Source organism: Theropithecus gelada, chromosome 1 (assembly GCF_003255815.1).
Source record: "Theropithecus gelada isolate Dixy chromosome 1, Tgel_1.0, whole genome shotgun sequence".
NCBI lineage: Eukaryota > Metazoa > Chordata > Mammalia > Primates > Cercopithecidae > Theropithecus > Theropithecus gelada.
The window spans coordinates 214,546,497-214,564,972 of record NC_037668.1 but is presented as its reverse complement, the minus strand read 5'-3'; the positions used below and the strand labels follow the sequence as shown (position 1 = coordinate 214,564,972).

The 18,476-nt window shown below is 41.0% G+C and overlaps 1 long non-coding RNA gene across 1 annotated transcript; it reads left to right on the top strand.

Moving 5' to 3' along the window:
- The first annotated feature begins 11,671 nt into the window (after positions 1–11,671).
- LOC112607889 lies at positions 11,672–18,215 on the top strand. The gene is made up of 2 exons (XR_003115918.1): positions 11,672–11,731; positions 17,503–18,215. It is a non-coding gene; the product is annotated as an uncharacterized LOC112607889 (long non-coding RNA).
- The last annotated feature ends 261 nt before the right edge of the window (positions 18,216–18,476 follow it).

Sequence of the window (18,476 nt, the reverse complement as noted above, 5' to 3'; positions counted from 1 at the left end):
AAATTATCAAGCACAATGCTTGATACATAATGGATAAAGCAATGTTTGTCTTACCTGCTTCCTTTTTCTCCAAAAGGTCATCAATGCAGAAAGATAAAAGAAATATCCACACATCCCTCCTAGCTGGGGTGGGGTCAGAGATGAAGTTTAGGAGGCCACAACTGAGTGGTGTGGATCAGGATCCCAGAGATCACAGGAAACACCTAGAGCAGAGTCAGATATGGTAGTGGGCTGCAAACCAATCAGATAGAGTCCATAAAGCACCAGGACGAAAAAGGTGACCAAAAGGTGATACTGGGCTAAGTCAAGGAGACAGCATCCTTGAACAAGTGGGTTCTGGAAACTCCACTTCTAGAAAACAAAGGCAGAGGTTGTTTTGAAGAAATCTACAGCCTCATGCTATGGTGTGAATGTCTGCCTCCTCCAAGAGTCGTGTTGAAGATGCGGTATTTAAGAGGTGATTGGGTTACATTTGCTCTTCTGTCATGAATGGAAGAACCTATTCGTGGATTAGTAGACTAATGGGTTATTACAGGAGTGGATCTGTTATAAAAGCCAGTTTGGCATTTTCTTGTCCTCTTGCCATGTGACACCCTGAGCTGCCTTAGGACGGAGTCCCCATCAGCAAGAAGGCCCCCATCAGATACAGCCCCTCAACCTTGGACTTCCTAACCTACAAAACTGTAAGAAGTAAGTGTCTTTTCTTTGTAAATAACCCAGTCTCGTGCATTCAGTTATAGCAACACAAAACAGACTAAGCTGTGTACAATGGAAAATCCTATGGGAACCCAGCCGTTATGAGCTGGAGGTGAAGAAGAGAGTAGATGACAGAGAGTGATAATGTAGCAGGGATGGAATCATCCCATCTTTCCCAGTCCAGGGTATCCAAAGGTATTTTTCTCTGGCTCCAAAAGTATTTTTGTCCTACAAGTATAGGAACTTCTCTCCCCACCCTCTGCACCCATGCACACACCAAGTTTCCAGCAGTCTCCTGGACTACACAGGGAAGGGGTACTCATAACCCCATAGAAAGACTGCATTCAGTCTTTGGCATGGGAGGTCTTGGAGACCCTGTAACCTATTGATTCCATGATATAATGGCTGGAGAAATTGCCAGGTGAGCTCTCAAATCCAGGCTGGTGATGGTCCCACTCAAGTGGTAGCGGACATTTGGTAGGTGAGGTTGCAATCTACAGACTGAGGGAGACTGGGGGAATAGAGAATATACTCAGAATTGTTGCCTTCAGGCCACAGAGTTTGAATTGGCTGTGTGGAGTGATGTTGCTATGAGGAATGTATTCATATACCTAGTTACCATATCACTCCACACAGACTACATCACTCCACTCCATATAAACTAGGATAGCAGTTCCTATCCTAGTTTATCTGCCCTGGCATCTTCTGCCCTGCAAACTTATTACAGGACTAAGTTCAGGGGCAATTTGCTATGCGCACTCTCCATCCTATCCCCTGAACTTCTTCCTGCCTTTGGCTTTTGCAGTCCTCTTCAGTATTCAGGCACAGGAGCAAGTCTTTCTGCTGTTTTTCCCACAGTAAACCCCAATAGCCACAGCACAAGATTCACTGGAAAGAATTTCAGCTTCGTCTAGGCTAAAGACATTATATAATAATATTTATAAAGGCAGACCAGGTGTGGTGGCTCACACCTGTAATGTTAACACTCAGGGAGGCCAAAGTGGGAAGACTGCTTGAACTCAGGAGTTCGAGACCAGCCTGGGCAACATAGTGAGACCTCATCTCTATAAAATAATAATAATAATAAAACAAAAATATATATAATTATAAAGGCAGATGAAACATATTCTAAACCCTCCACTCTCCAAATGGGAATGATTTCTAAAATTTCAAGACTAGCAAACACATAGTTCCTTAGGAAAAGAAGAAAAGTGACTATTTTCTAACAAGAACATAACCAAAGGGGTATTTGGTAATTGTTAAAGACTAAAATCACTTCGCCTGGGAGAACAGGGCATGGATCCCAAGCAGAAAGTTCAGGAGCCACAGCCAGGATCTCTTCGATCTCTTTGAATGCAGTCCCAATAAACACTATCTTCCTGGAGCTCAGGGTGGAAACACAGTACTCCTGTAAACAGAGACTAATTGGACAGCCTTGCACCATTCCCAAGGCCACTAAGGAACTACGGTGGCCATGGTTTTCAGCGGCCGTGGTTTCTGGTATCATCCCCTGTACATGAAGGTGAGTGAGGTCGCGCCATTAGCAGACACGGGAGGAGATAGATCATTATGCAGGAGCATTTTCTGAGCATAACCGTCCAAATGCATCCTGGCGTGGATGTGGGAAACAGGCTGCGACTTTCCATGAAAGACAACCACAGGAGAAATGTACAGAATGTGAGCTCACAAAACACGAATCCTAAAAATGTTTAAGAAGATAAACATTATGAATAACAGCGAATGGAAGCGTTTACACCAAAGGAAATAGACGAAGTCAACCTGAAAAGTATCCCAGGATAAGTATCTTTAAAATTCTTAAAGTGATAAAGAATGGAAATTAAAACAAGAAGAAGCAGGAAAAATATTTTAGGTTCACACCTACACAGAGTGAAACTTCTGAAATTAAGGGTACAGAATAGAGAAAAGATCCCGAAAGTTATTAGAGAACACACACAAAAAAACAAATCTGATTGAGATTACATGTACCTTTGGAAATGTGGACTGTTGGAAGTCAGTACACGGTTACTCTGATTGTAGAATTTTATATCCAGCTGAAGAATCATCCAAGTGTTGGGGCAGATTCCTGACAACTTCATACAGGCCATGTTTTAAACAGAGTTGCATTGACAGAACAACTTAGAATGGATTCTATCAAGAGAAAAAAAAAGAGGTCTAAAGAATGAATTAATATGTGGTAGCCAGGCATGGTGGCTCACACCTGTAATCACAGCACTTTGGGAGGCAGAGGCAGGCAGATCTCTTTGAGCTCAGAGTTTGAGACCAGCCTGGCCAACGTGATAAAACCCCGTCTCTACCAAAAATACAAAAATTAGCCAGGCACGGTGGTGCGCACCTCTAGTCTCAGCTACTGGGATGGCTGAGGTGGGAGAATCGCTGGAGACCTGGAAGTGAATGCTGCACTGAGCTGAGATCACGCCACTGCACTCCAGCCTGGGCAACAGAGTCAGACCCCATGTCAAAATAAATAAAGTGGGTGTGTGTGTGTGAAGAATTAATGGTAAGAAAAGAAATTAGTAAACAAGTATTAGTGAATCTTAATGTGTATCATTATTAAAAATTATTACAAAATTGAGTATCATTAGTTATGAGCTGGGAAATAAACTTGGAAGTTAGAAGGTAAGATGAGAGTGAAAAAAAAATAAAGTATTTCAACTATTTTGTCATATTTCTGAGGAAGATTGAGGTACAGAATAGCTTTATGTTTAACTAGAAAAAAAAATCTTAAATTTTCATTAACTCTATAATTATAGAACATAGAATATAAATATAGAAATGGAAAATATAACTTTTTTTGAGACAGAGTCTCCTGTCTCCCAGGCTGGAGAGCAGTGGCATCACCTCACTGCAATCTCTTCCTCCTGTTTTCAAGCGATTCTTGTCCTCAGCCTAAAGGAGTAGCTGGGATTACAGGTGTTCGCCACCACGCCCAGCTAATTCTTATATTTTTACTAGAGACAGTGTTTCACCACATTGGCCAGGCTGATCTCAAACTCCTGACCTCAGGTGATCTGCCTGCCGTGGCCTCCCAAAGTGCTGAGATTACACACGTGAGCTACCACACCAGGCCAGAAAATATAACTTTTTAAACAAATAGAGGGAAATGAAACAAAGAAAACTTCACCTATGCAATTGGAAATAGGAAGAGAAGCGAAGATAATATTAAACTGCAAACACAAAATTATATAAAAGAAATAAATTCAAGTATATTTGCAGTTGTAATATAGCTAATGGTTTTAAACTCCCTCTTAAAAATTTGCAGAATAGACTAAAAATATATCTAGATATAGTATGTAAGGGACACTTAAAACAATACTACCCCAAAAATTGGAACATAAAGAATTGGAAAAAGAGATATAAGACAAATACTGAGCAAAATAAAGTTATATATCTCTCCAAAAAACAACTTAATATGAAAAGAATTCGTTGAATTCAAATGGGTCATTCATATGGATAAAATGATTTAAAAATCCATCAAGAATCTAAAACAATGATAAATCTGTACTCAGTAATATAGCCTCAAATTATGAAGTTGTCAAATTTGATGTAATTATAGTGGGAAACTAATTTTTTTTTTTTTTTTTTTTGAGGCCGAGTCTCGCTGTGTCACCCAGGCTGGAGTGCAGTGGCAAGATCTCGTCTCACTGCAAGCTCTGCCTCCTGGGTTCATGCCATTCTCCTGCCTCAGCCTACCGAGTAGCTGGAACTACAGGCGCCCGCCACCACGCCCAGCTAATTTTTTGTATTTTTGTATTTCACCGTGTTAGCCAGGATGATCTCGATCTCCTGACCTCATGATCCACCTGCCTTGGCCTCCCAAAGTGCTGGGATTACAGATGTGAGCCACCGAACCCAGCTGGAAATTAACATATTAATACAAAACTTACATTAACTAAAACTTTCCAAAACTAATACAAAACTTGTTAAAGCTACACAATATGTGAATAATATGATCAACATATCATGATAATCATGTTATTCACACACATTTATGTTACACACACGTTTGTGACCACACAAATATACCCAATAGAGAGAGAATAAACTTTATTTTCAAACACTTTCAAAATATGGAGGGTTTTTTTGTTTGTTTTTTGAGATGGAGTCTCGCTCTGTTGCCCAGGCTGGAGTGCAATGATATAATCTCGGCTCACTGCAACCTCCGCCTCTCAGGTTCAAGTGATTCTCCTGCCTCAGTCTCCTGAGTAGCTGGGATTACAGGTGCGTGCCACCATGCCCGGATATTTTTGTATTTTTAGTAGAGATGGGGTTTCACCATGTTGGCCAGGCTGGTCTCGAACTCCTGACCTCAGGTGATCTGCCTGCCTCGGCCTCACAGAGTGCTAGGATTACAGGCGTGAGCCACCACACCCAGTTCAAATATGTTTTAAAATACTGGTCAAATACTATATGCAAACTAGGCTTAATAAATTATGAAAACTAGTATCCTATGGATTATACTATTTGCCAAAACACAATAAACGTAGAAATCAACAATAAAATGACAAATAACTTTTCTCCATTATAAAAGGAATGTAAAAAGCAAACTGTTATACTACTTATGGGCTAAAAAGGAAATCAAAATGATAATATTTGATACCAAATGTCAACAAAAGTCCTATCCATTAAACTTATGGAATTATGCTAAAGTGGTACATAAAGGAAAATTTATAACCTTAAATTCACTCATTACAAACAAAAAAGATGAAAATAAAAGTGTTCAATTGAAATCTAGAGAGAGGATAACAAAGTAAACTCTAAAGAATGCAAGAACAAGGGAAAATAAAGATCAAAGAAGAAATGGATTAATTTGGGGGAAAACAGATCCAATCAACAAACCAAATCTATTAATTTTACAAAGGGCAAATGAAATAGAAATCTTGAGATAAGCCATAAAAAGGAAAAATGTAGAAAAAAATCAACATTAAAGAACAGCGCTTTCTTTTCTATGTTATTTTCTTCTTCCTTTTCCTTTTTCTTTCCTTCTTGAATAATGGAAACCACAAGCCAGTAGCTGGGGCTGAACAAGGTAGGTGTTGTGGGGAGAGCCACAGAGGCTGCATGAGGTGTCAGAGACCACGAAGGCTGAGGAGGTGTCCCCGTAGGGAGGCAGCCTGATACTGCCTATCGAAGGCTGAGCAGGGCAAGAAGAGGGTCCACAAGGAGGGGCACCATCTGCAATAACCCAGAGACAGCTAGGGCATCAGAAACCAAGCCAACTGAGGAGGACATTGCCAGAGCCTGAGGTACAGGTTTCTGGAGACTGAGCAGAGGGAAGAGGGCCTCTATTCAGGGACATCCCAGAGGAGGGTGCACAGGGTGTCAGAGCCAGAGAAAGTTGGTGGGTGGGCCGGGCATGGTGACTCATGCCTGTAATTCCAGCACTTTGGGAGGCCAAGGCGAGCAGATCATGAGGTCAAGAGATCGAGACTATCCTGGCCAACATTGTGAAACCCCATCTCTATTAAAAATACAAAAATTAGTTTGGTGTGGTGGCGGGTGCCTATAGTCCCAGCTACTTGGGAGGTTGAGGCAGGAGAATCGCTTGAACCTGGGGGGGCAGAAGTTACAGTAAGCCGAGATCGTGCCACTGCACTCCAGCCTGGTGGCAGAGCAAGACTCCATCTCAAATGAAAAACTTCATTGATTAATTAAAAAAAAAAAGAAAGCTGGTGGTGGGAGCAGGGGGTGTCTGTCTAGGAGGAAGGCCCATCAGGGGGTCTAGGGGCCTGAGCAGGTTAAAGATAGTGTCCACCCAGTGAGAGGGCTGGCGTGGGATGTCAGAGCCCAAGATGGGAGAGAAGCGCTCCCATGCAGGAAATGACCCAGCCCAAGGCAGATGAGGAGGACATTCTTGCCGAGGCAGAGGGGTAAGCAGGGTGGCGGAGCCCAAAAGAGGTGAGAAAGACATCAACACAGGTTAAAGGAGGGAGGAGAAAAGAAAGGAAAGGGCAATGGCAATGAAAAGAGTAGCATGCAGGATTCAGTCAGTAAATATATTAAGAGTAATGGCAGCCAGCCTTCTCACTGTTGGAGAAGTTGTTTAGAAACATGGAGAGGGGCCGGGTGCAGTGGCTCACACCCCTAATCCCAACTCTTTAGGAGGTTGAGGGGGCGCATCACATAGGGCCAGGAGTTCGAGACCAGCCTGGCCAACATGGCGAAACCCTGTCTTTACTAAAAATACAAAAATTAGCTGGGCGTGGTAGTGCGTATCTGTAATTCCTACCACTTGGGAGGCTGAGGTACTAGAATCATTTGAACCAGAGAGGTGGAGAAAAAGGACACAGAACTCAATTTAAAGGCAGTCTCACTGGCCAGTTTGAGCATCAGAATAAATAATGGTAATAATAGATTCCCTAATGAACAAATTAAAACCTAGTGAATAAAATAGCAATCATTCAGGCCAGGTGTGGTTGTTCACACCTGTAATCTTAGCACTTTGGGAGGCCAAGGCTGGCAGATCATCTGAGTCAGGAGTTCGAGACCAGCCCGGCCTACATGGGGAAACCCCATCTCTACTAAAAGTACAAAAATTAGCCAAGTGTGGTGCCACCTGTAAACCCAGCTAGTTGGGAGGCTGAGGCAGAAGAACTGCTTGAACCCAGGGGGCAGAGGTTGCAGTGAGCCGAAATCATGCCACTTCACTCCAGCCTGGGTGAAAGAGCGAAACTCCATCTCCAAACAAACAAACAAATAGCAATCATTGAGTATAAATTAATATAAATTGAATGAATCCATAAATGGAAAGTTTGATAAGGAATGCAATATTTACATGTTCTCTGTATTGATCCATTAGTCCGTTTTCACACTGCTGTAAAGATACCACCTGAGACTGGGTAATTTATAAACAAAGGCCATTTAGCTGACTCACAGTTCCACATGGCGGGGGAGGCCTCAGGAAACTTACAATCATGGCAGAAGGGGAACCAGGCACCTTCTTCACAAGGAGGCAGGAGAGAAGTGAGCAGGTGCAACTGCCATATAGAAAACCATTAGATCTCATGAGAATTCACTGACTATCACGAGAACAGCATGGGGGAACCACCACTATGATCCAGTTACCGACCACCAGGACCCACCCTCAACCCCTGGGAATTACAGTTTGAATTACAATTCAAGATGAGTTTTGGGTGGGGACACAGAGCCAAACCAGATCACTCTCAAAGCACCTCCTCACACAATAGTATTAATTAAAAAAGAAAATTAATTACCTTACAACGTATAAGCCTGGCAGACACCACCTGAATTAGTCTCACATATCTAGACATCCTATTGGGCTGCTGCTCTGGAGAACCCATATATCTCAATATAGGAGAGGAGATTTATTATGTGAATTGGCTCATGAGCTAACGGAGGCCGAGAAGTCCCATGCTATGCCATTGCAAGCTGAAGAATCAGGAAGGTGAGTGCTGTAATCCATTCTGAGGTTGAAGGCCTGAGAACCAGAGGAGCCAACAATTCAAGGCTGAAGACCTGGAAACCAGCAGATGAGAGTAGAAGTGTGCTAGTGAAAGCCCCAGAGTCCAAGGCCCTGAGAACCAGGAGCTCCAGTGTCGAGGGTAAGAGAAGATGAATGTCTCATCTCAGGAAGGAAGAGAGCATTCACCCTTCCTTGTTATATCTGTTCTATTCCAGTCCTCAATGGATTGGATAATGCCCAACCACACTGGTGAAGGTAGATTCTCCTTACTCAGTCCACTGATTCAAATGCCAATCTCTTCTAGAAACATCCTCACAGACACACGCAGAAATAATGTTTTACCAGCTATTGGTGCATCCCTTAGCCCAGCCAAGTTGACACATAAAATTGACCATCACACTCCCTTAATCAAATCCCAACAGGACAAACCAAAATCAGGTTCCCATCTGTCAGGTTGCAATAGAAGAACACAGCATCTTTCTGTGATATTCCTGACAAAGTTGCACACCTGAATCTAATCATGTGGAAACATCAAACTCAAATTGAAGAACATTCTACAAATTACTGACCTGTAACCTTCAAATATATCAAGGTCCAAAAACATCAAGAGAAAACTGAGGAACTGTTCCAAATTGAAGGAGACCAAAGCGACACAACTAAATGCAATGCATGATTCTGGACTGGATCCTTTTTCTCTAAAGCACATCGAAGGGCGATTTGCAAAGTTTGATGGGTGTTGTGGAATAGATTGTAATAACAAATCAGTGATAATGTCCTAATGTTTATGGTTTGATTGTTGGTATGTAAAAGAATGTTCTTGTTTGTAGGAAATACATACTAAATTATTTAGGGGTAATGAAGTTTCATGTTAACAAATTACTCTCAGATGATGGAGAAAAAGTTCTGTGTGTTTATTTGTAACAATTTGAGATTGTTTCCAACAAAAACAGGAAAAGAAAGATGATTGTTTTAAATAGAGATAAATAAGATTTGGGAGTACTTTTTAGAAAAAAGAGAAATAGCAATTCTAATGTCTGGGCAAAATGAATAAATTTCTGGAATATAATTCAGAGCATTCAGGTAGAGCACATAACTACAGCCTCATCTGACGCACCTAGAAATGCTGGATAACATTTTTAAAAAGTATTTTAAATGCGTAACTCAGTTCACAAGAATGTAGAGTATCCTCAGAAGAAAGAAAACATAGAAATACAAAGTAGGGAGGGACTGTTAGCACTTTCACATAGAAAATTTAAAAGTTTATGACCTTGGGTTACAAAGATATTAATTATATTAGCCCAAAATAAGAACAATAGAAAATCATAAATGTGGCTATATCAAAATTTTACACCTCTACTTAAACAGAAACAGCATATACAAAAATGAGACAACATCTAGGATGAAGAAGATATATAATGGAGAGTTACTTTTAATGATATGATACCAGGCCAGGTGCAGTGGCTCACGCCTGTAATCCCAGCTGAGCAGGGCAGATCACTTGTGGTCAGCAGTTGGAGACCAGCCTGGCCAACATGGTGAAACCCCAACTCTACCAAAAATATTAAAAAATTAGCCAGTGTGGTGGCACGTGCCTGTAATCCTAGCTACTCAAGAGGCTGAAGCAGGAGAATTGCTTGAACTCGGGAGTCGGAGGTTGCAGTGAGCCAAGATCATGCCCCTGCACTTCCAGCCTGGGTGACAGAGCGAGACTCTGTCTCAAATAAATAAATAAATAAATAAACATATGATACCAAAATAAATAAAATTTACAGAGACTAATATGACTCAATAGAAAAATTACTCTATCCAAGTACACAACAAACATATGAAAAGATGATAAAAGTCACCAGTAATCAGGAAAGTACAAATTAAAATAATGCTATGCCGTTTTTCATCCATTGGATTGGCCAACAATTTAAGATCTACATATTACATATTGTTGAGGGGTCAAAATAAAGTTCAGATGAGTTGCTGATGGAAATCACTACAGCCATTGGGGAGGACAATTTGATTGTATCTATTAAATGTGAAAATATACATACTCTTTCTCAGCGATTCTTTCCGGTCTCTAGGTTAAACAAATATACGTGGATATGGAAATATGCAAAGATGAGCAATACAGCATTCTTTATAAGAGAGGAATGGAGGAGGGTAGGAAGTAACCACATAATTCAACAGGGGAATGAGCAAATAAGTGAGCAAATGAATTAAAATCACATGGGTGATTATTCAATAGTTACAAGAATGAGCTATATTTGTAGGTATCTATACATATAGTTCCAAAAATAACATTCAGTAAACAAGTAAGCTGTCAAATAACTTGTACCTATGTGTATAAAACCCCAGAAAAAGAGTATTTTCTCTGGTTATATGTGTGTGAGTGTGTGGGGGTGAAAGTATATAAAAGAACTCTGGTAATAGTGATTGGTTCTGCTTGGAGGTTGAGTCAGTATGGATTATGAAAGATGTCAAAGTGATAGTTCATTTCTAACCATAACATTCTAGTTTTTAAAGAAATTATCTATATTCGTGTATAACTTGTGCAATTTTTTAAAACGTGATTAAAAAAACAAAAGCCAACATGCTAATATCTTAACACCAGTTAATTCCAACTGGTGCCAATATGGATGACTTTTCTTGTCTGACTTCAGCATGAAATCTTTTACCTACTCCAGTAGGAGTGAAGTTTCTCATATTAAAAATACATAAGTACTACTATTCATTGATTTCAAATAATTTTATAATTTTGTCATGCCCTGAGAAACCCAAAATTTCTCTGAGTCCTGGCATTAAACAAAAAGTTTAAATTACCAACAGATTCCATTTCTCTTGGATCTTTTTTTCTATCATATGCTTCCACTAAAGATCAATTTGAGCCTGAATGTTAGTGTTCAAATATATTGCATTTCAGATGAGTTATAAGAATGAAAAGGCAGAATTCTTTATTATTACTAATAAAGATAATTCATCAGCTGCTGCAAGAAGAAACCATGCTATTTCCAAGGGACTGGAGGAGGAGAATAGAGGCAATTATCTATTAACTGTACTCTCTATAGAGGAGCAAATTAAACTAGTAAAGATAAGGGTGGATTGTATCCTGAAGTTTCTTTACTCCATTTACAGCATATGCCTGGCACTTGAGTACCTAATATACTAAATCTTTGAGTAATCTAATGCCCATTTTGCTCTTGGCTTCTAGCTCTGAAAGAAGAGTGGCAAACTAATTGTGAAAGCCACAGAGCCTCTTGTGGTCTTCACAAAGCCTGGTGTATCCAAATGCAGATTAGTCTCAGGGATGCCATGTCAGTTAAGAGTAATCTAGGGTCCTTTTAAAACTCTTGGTGGGGTTTGCCTAAGATTCGAAGCCTAAAGCTCTGAATTCTGAGTTCCCTGATTACGGACTGAGGAAACAATATCCCCAAAATGGAAAGCTCCAGATCTGTGTGCTTAGATTTAGACTCCAAGGACTGAAAATCCTGCACGTAAGCTGTATGTCTAAGTAGTATTTATGATGTAGCAAACCAGCCAAGAGCTGGTGGTTCTGATCAGCAGATAAGGAAGGGACAACATCTGACATCTTTACCTACTTTGACTGTGAGTATATGAAATCCAGGCAACCAAGTAAATAGAACAGAGACTGGAAGACGTGATACTTCCTGGGAGAATATGTGCTGCTAAGGATCAATCTCATGGGCTTCTTAGGCAGGTCTTGCTAACACAAAATCTGTGGGTGCAAACAATATGTATTCTATATTATATATTCTACATTATATTATATATAGACAGATCTAATTTTCCCCTATCTGTCATCAACACCCACCACCTATTTGAAGCACAAGTTTCTAATATTGTATTTATGGGCAAAAAGTCAGGACCATCAAATGGCCTGTGTGTGAACTGCTGTACACACTGAGCAAAAACAGAGTAAACTTTTATCCATTTGCTGTTTGTAAAATGACTTCAAGATTCAAAGCCCTGATCCATCATCTCCTCTGTCAAAGATGCCTGGAGGAGCGTAACAAGCTGCATCAGACATAAAACCAGTCATAAGCATGTGGCTTTGTCTTCTCTGTTTTCAAAGAAACTTTTTTGTTTTTCTAGACAGGGTCTCACTCTGTTGCCCAGGCTGGAGTACAGTGGCACAATCATGACTCACTGCAGCCTCAACCTCCTTGGCTCGAGCAATGCTCCCACCTCAGCCTCCCGAGCTGGGACCACAAGCATATGCACCATCACTCCCGGCATTTTTTGTTTGTTTGTTTGTAGAAACAGGATCTTGCTGTGTTGCCCAGGTTGGTCTCAAACTCTTACACTTAAGTGAATGACCAACCACAGCCTTTCAAAGTGAGGCAGGATTTCTCTCAAGTCACATGTCAGCTGGAGACCCCCAGCAGGTGATGCCCTTGCCCAGGCCTTGCTCGGGCCTGGGTTTGCTGCAGGAGACACCCCATCCACTCAGCCTGCTGGACCATGCCCAGCCTGCATTCTAGCATGGATCCTGCTGCTGTGGTGACTGTGCACTCAGTCCCCAGCAGGAGCGGGTATGTGAGCAAGTGAGTGAGCAAGTGAGCACAGGGTCCAACTGGCTATTCCAAGTGCCAACACAGAAGCAGGTTCTGTGCAGTGCTTGCGGTTGGACCAGGCATGTGGCAAGCCACTTCCACAGTGGACTCCAGCGTCTAGACAAGGGGAATGCACTGGTGCCCAGGCAGTGGTGCCCACCACCCCAAAGCCCCAGAGGGGGTGTTACAGTGTGCCAGTTAGCTCTTTTAGTCCCACTGTCTGCAGCCCGAGGACAGCAGCATGTTAACAGCTCTGTCAGCCCCTTGCCCGACTCTGGCCTGTAGCTTCGGGGTTAGCTTGGCTCTGCCACTGCTTCATGTTAACAGCTCTGTCAGCACCTTCCCCAACTCAGGCCTGCAGCTTTGGGGCTAGCTTGGCCCTGCCACTACTTCCTCATGTGGGGCAGCTCGGCAGAGGGCAGAGTGCCAAGGTGTTACAGCTTTCTCTGTATCTACACTCAGTGGGTCCCAAGCTTTTGTCCTATGTCTAAGAAGAATGAGGATATGCTGACAATTGAAAGGTCAGGAGGGCAAAGAAGAATTTTGTTAAGCAACAAAACAGCTCTCAGTAGAGAGGGGACGTGAGGCTTGTCACCCACCTGAAGTCAGGTGGTTTGTCTGTCCGTGTGGCTAGGTTTGGGGCTTTTATGGGCTCAGAATGAGAAGTGTGTGCTCACTGTTTTGTGACTATACAGAAAAAGTTAAAACAAAGGCATCACTCAACGGTGGGCATGACAATGTAAAAAGCCACTCATCAGGGAGGGGTAGATATATGTAAAATAGGTGAAAGGTGGGGATCAATCAGAGGAAGGCATGCCAAACAGGAAGACAGGTTCTTAATCCGGTCTGTGGGTTTGACTTGTAACTTGGCTTTCAGGCTTTAAACTGTTTTTTGCTTGAAGGTGGGGCTTCACCCAGGACCTGCCCCTATCTGCCTAGGCATTTCACTGCCTCCTGACATTATCAAAAGTGCTGGGATTACAACTGTGAGCCAGCGCACCTGACCCTTAGAAAACTTACCTTTAACTTGGGCTCACTGGCAGCTCTCATTGCATCGGTTCTTCTGAGGCTTTGAAGTGAAGAAAGTAGAACTGGAAAGGCCCCATGATAAAGTCAAAATTCTGTCTTCAACTGCGGGTTCTAAAGGGTTCTCCTGTGACCACACATGAGGGTATTACACATTCAAAACTTTTCCATGTGACTTTCTAACATTCTTGTTGTCATTGTAGGATTAAAAATTGCACCACTGACTCAGGAAAATAGTAATAACTGGATTTTTTATCTTTAGCTTAGGAAAGTTCCCACAATAATCTCATCACAAGACTCATTTGTTCTCACCTCCAGAGTTCTGGGGGGGGGTAAAAAAATACATAAATGCAAGGATTATATTATATATACGCCAAGAGAAAGCAAATACTGCCTATTAAGAATTAACAGCTAACGGGCTGGGCGCAATGGCTCATGTCTGTAATCCCAACACTTTGGGAGGCTGAGGGAGACGGATCACCTGAGGCCAGGAGTTCAAGACCAGCCATAGCAAAACCCTGTCTCTATTAAAAATACAAAAATTAGCCAGATGTGGTGGCTGGCACCTGTAATCCCAACTACTTCGAGGCTGAGACATGAGAATCGCTCGAAACCAGGAGGCAGAGGTTGCAGTGAGCCAAGATTGTGCCACTGTACTCCAGCCTGGGTGACAGAATGAGACTCCGTCTCAAAAAAAAAAAAAAAAAAAAAAGAATTAGCGGCCAACAAATTAGCAAGGAAAAGCTCCTATAAACTCTCTGTAACCAGGAATTTCAGAGAAATGATAGAATGTAGAAAATGACTAAAGTCGTAGGCTAGAGTAGGATATTGTAAGTCCAAACTCAAAGTCCAAATGGGACTTACACTGTAGCGTGTCTATAAAAGACCTGGGTCTTCATTGCAGACTCCAAGTTGTCTATTCTACCAATAGCTAAACTGACATGTCTGTCAAACCTAAGAAATCTTTGCATAACCCAAGGTCACAGAATTTTTGCTATGTTTAGTTCTAGAAGTATTATTGTGTTGGTTGTATATTTAGAAGTTGCATATTTAGGTCTATGACTTGTTTTAAGTTAATTGTTGTGTATGGATTGAAGTTCAGGTTTAAAAGCTTGCAACACTCACTTACTGGTACCAGTAGCTTTTACGTAGGTTCAATTGGTCCAAAATGTGGATCATTGAAATTTCAGCTTCTGACAGATCTCTTTAGTTTCTCCTCATTCTCTGGGAAGAAGAGCATCAGGGTAAACAAAGACTAAAACTGTCGGCAGATATTACGTTGGCTCCAAGGCAAGGACCAGGATTCCTATGCTTTCTGTCTACCTGTGATAAACTCCTCTGGGCAGAACCTGTTCTCAAGGAAAAGCCCTTCCATTGTTGCAAGACTTTGGTTAATTTCCAGAGTTTTGAAAAAAAAAATGATTTTGATAAGTTTCACAAGTGTTAGATCTTCGTCATACTTTAAAAGATAAACAATATGATATGTGAATTATATCTCAAAAAAAGTTGTACTAAAATTAATTATAGTTCTTTATAGTAGCAGTAATCAGAAACTAGAATGTTAAAATCAATAGTATTTATAATAGCATAAAAGAGATGAAATAAGAATAAATTTAACAAAATATGTGAAAGATCTGTACAGTGATAGCTTCAAATATGACAGAGAAATTCAGGAAGATCTAATTTAATGGTGAGATATACCTTGTTCATGGGTTGGAAAAAATAGACTCACATACAATGACAACTGATTTTTAACAAAGACACAATGATAATTCAATGAAGAAAGTATTGTCTTTTCAGCAAAACATGCTATAACAATTTGATATCCATGAGAAAAAAAAAAAACTGAAACTTCAAACACAAAAATTAACTCAAAAGTGTTCATAGACCTAAACATAAAACTAACACAATAGGACATCTAGAACTAAACGAAGAAGAAAATGTTTATGACCTTGTGTTAGGCAAGGATTCCTTACATATGACACCAAAACAAGATCCACAAACAGGCAAATTAGTTAATTACATTTCATCAAAATTAAAAACTTCTGCTCTTTGAAAGACATCGTTAAAAGAATAAAAAGTTAAGTCAGAGTGGGAGAAAATATTTGCTTTATTAGCTACTTGGTAAATCTAGCCTTACAGCTAGCAAGTGGTAGAAGTTAGGGTTCAAATTAATGTATGGCTGACTCCAAAGCCCATGTTCCTCACCTTACTCAGACAAGGCTCCTTATATAGCACTGGACACTGTCCCTGCCCATGGTATATGCTTAATACATGGTTATTGTATGAATAACTACTAAATTAAATAGAAGGTAACCCAAGCGTACATATATGATCTAAAAGAGTTTCATTAGAGGCCTTATAAATAATTAAATAATATATATATAGAAAATACAGATCACAATTTTTAATTCATAAAAATTAAAATTGAAAGAGAAAGAGAAACATATAAGATACAGTAAATCAAGAGGCATTCCAAGAGTAAGATCCTAGTGAACAGATCTGGATTGGAGAATTATCACTTTTTTAATAGTATGTGGTCTTCATGGGAGTCCCAGAATTTAAAACACAGCTTCAAATAGGGAAGCAAGCATTATCTAGGCATTTGACTTCACAGACATTAACAGCCACTTCACATTTACAAGACTGAGTTTGCAGTGACGTCTGGGGAAGAGTTAATGAATTGGCCTCAATTTAACATTTCAAAGAAATGGTATGCTCATTTGTTATCTAATAGATGTTTAAGATTATAGACTGGTTAATTTCCAAGGTTATATGAAATAGATTTTTTAAGGTCTTATATTTCACATAGGGCAGCCAGCTTCTTTAAAATACATACACACTTCCGCCGGGCGCGGTGGCTCAAGCCTGTAATCCCAGCACTTTGGGAGGCCGAGATGGGCGGATCACAAGGTCAGGAGATCAAGACCATCCTGGCTAACACGGTGAAACCCCGTCTCTACTAAAAAAATACAAAAATCTAGCCGGGCGAGGTGGCAGGCGCCTGTAGTCCCAGCTACTCGGGAGGCTGAGGCTGGAGAATGGCGAGAACCCGGGAGGCGGAGCTTGCAGTGAGCTGAGATCCGGCCACTGCACTCCAGCCTGGGCGACAGAGGGAGACTCCGCCTCAAAAAAAAAAAAAAAAAAAAAAAAATACATACACACTTCCAAGTGGAAATCACTCTCACGAAAGCAAAAATCTTCACCAGGCAAATTTAACGTTCAACTCGGTCAGCTAAAGAATGTAGGAGGCCAGGCACGGTGACTCACGCCTGTAATCCCAGCATTTTGGGAGGCAGAGGCGGGTGGATCACGAGGTCAGGAGATCGAGACCATCCTGGCTAACACGGTGAAACCTGTCTCTACTTAAAATACAAAGAATTAGTCAGGCGTGGTGGCGGCGCCTGTAGTCCCAGCTACTCGGGAGGCGGAGGCAGGAGAATGGCGGGAACCCGGGAGGCGGAGCTTGCAGTGAACCGAGATGGCGCCACTCACTCCAGCCTGGGTGACAGAGCGAAACTCCGTCTCAAAAAAAAAAAAAAAAAAGAATGCTGGAGAACTTACTGAAATAATTTTTTTTTTCTGGTTAAAACAATAATTTCCCTTTGTTTCCTCATAAATCAGGATTTAACACATATTTTGGGCCTTGGAAGTCCTTCCCAATGAGCTCTTGGCATTCCTTCATCTTAGCATCATAGATGCACACTATATCACTATTTATTTTCAGTGCCTGTTTCTCTGTTTGAACTGCTATTTAATCTGTCTTTCTCTATCCAGCATCAAGCAAAGAACTTGGAACACCTTGAATGCTGCATAGACGGTTTTGAAACTACTTACCTGTTGTGGAACACCTGCATAACTTTAAAATGCATCGGTCAATCTCGAGAGTGTGGCCGTGCTTCCCGCTTTTTAGGATCTAAAGTTAACTGCGACTCCAAGTATACAAGACTTCTTTGGGACCCACGAAAGCGTCTCTACATGCTCATGTTTGCCACATTCAGTGGTCTGCTGAAACCTGGCCCTAGCTAATGAGTTAAAAAGCTCTAAGTAATCCCGAGCTGCATCTGAATGTCCAAGATCACTTGTTCATTGGTTGGTAATATTTTAAAGAGCCATTTGTTTAACTGCTACTCTGGATCGTATATTCTGAGCCCCAGCTTTTTTCTAAAGTGAAGAAAATACAATATAAAAGTAAGACCAAATGCCTTTGTACCACAGAGAGAGAACTGACTCATTGGAATGCTTCTGTTTTTCATCACATCAAAGATGCATCAACATAAATCAATCATTATATCATGCACCATCATAAAAAAGGGGGATAAAAGCCCCCAAATCACTGCCAATTAAACCAACACAGTGCTTTTGTATTATTCAGAATTTTTATCTTAGCCTTATTGAAAGACCGTTTTTTAGAACATATTTAAACAATTCTGTCATATTTCATTCTTGCATAATCATTAAAAAGGGAAACATGAGAGATATAAATGAAAGATTTCCAAATGTTTCCTCTCGTTCAGAATCGAATTCTTCAGAACGATTTTGCAACCCAGACTCTTTGACGTCCTCGTTTTCCCACCACATATGTTATGAAGAGCATGGTAAGGCAGAGCTTCTTAGAAGATGGCAATGTTGTTGTTATTGAACACTGGCACTGATCTTACAAGTTTTGATTTTGGCCTCTTTTTTTCCTGTGGGGTGGGGGACAGGGTCTCACTCTGTTGCCCAGGCTGGAGGGCAGTGGCACAGTTATG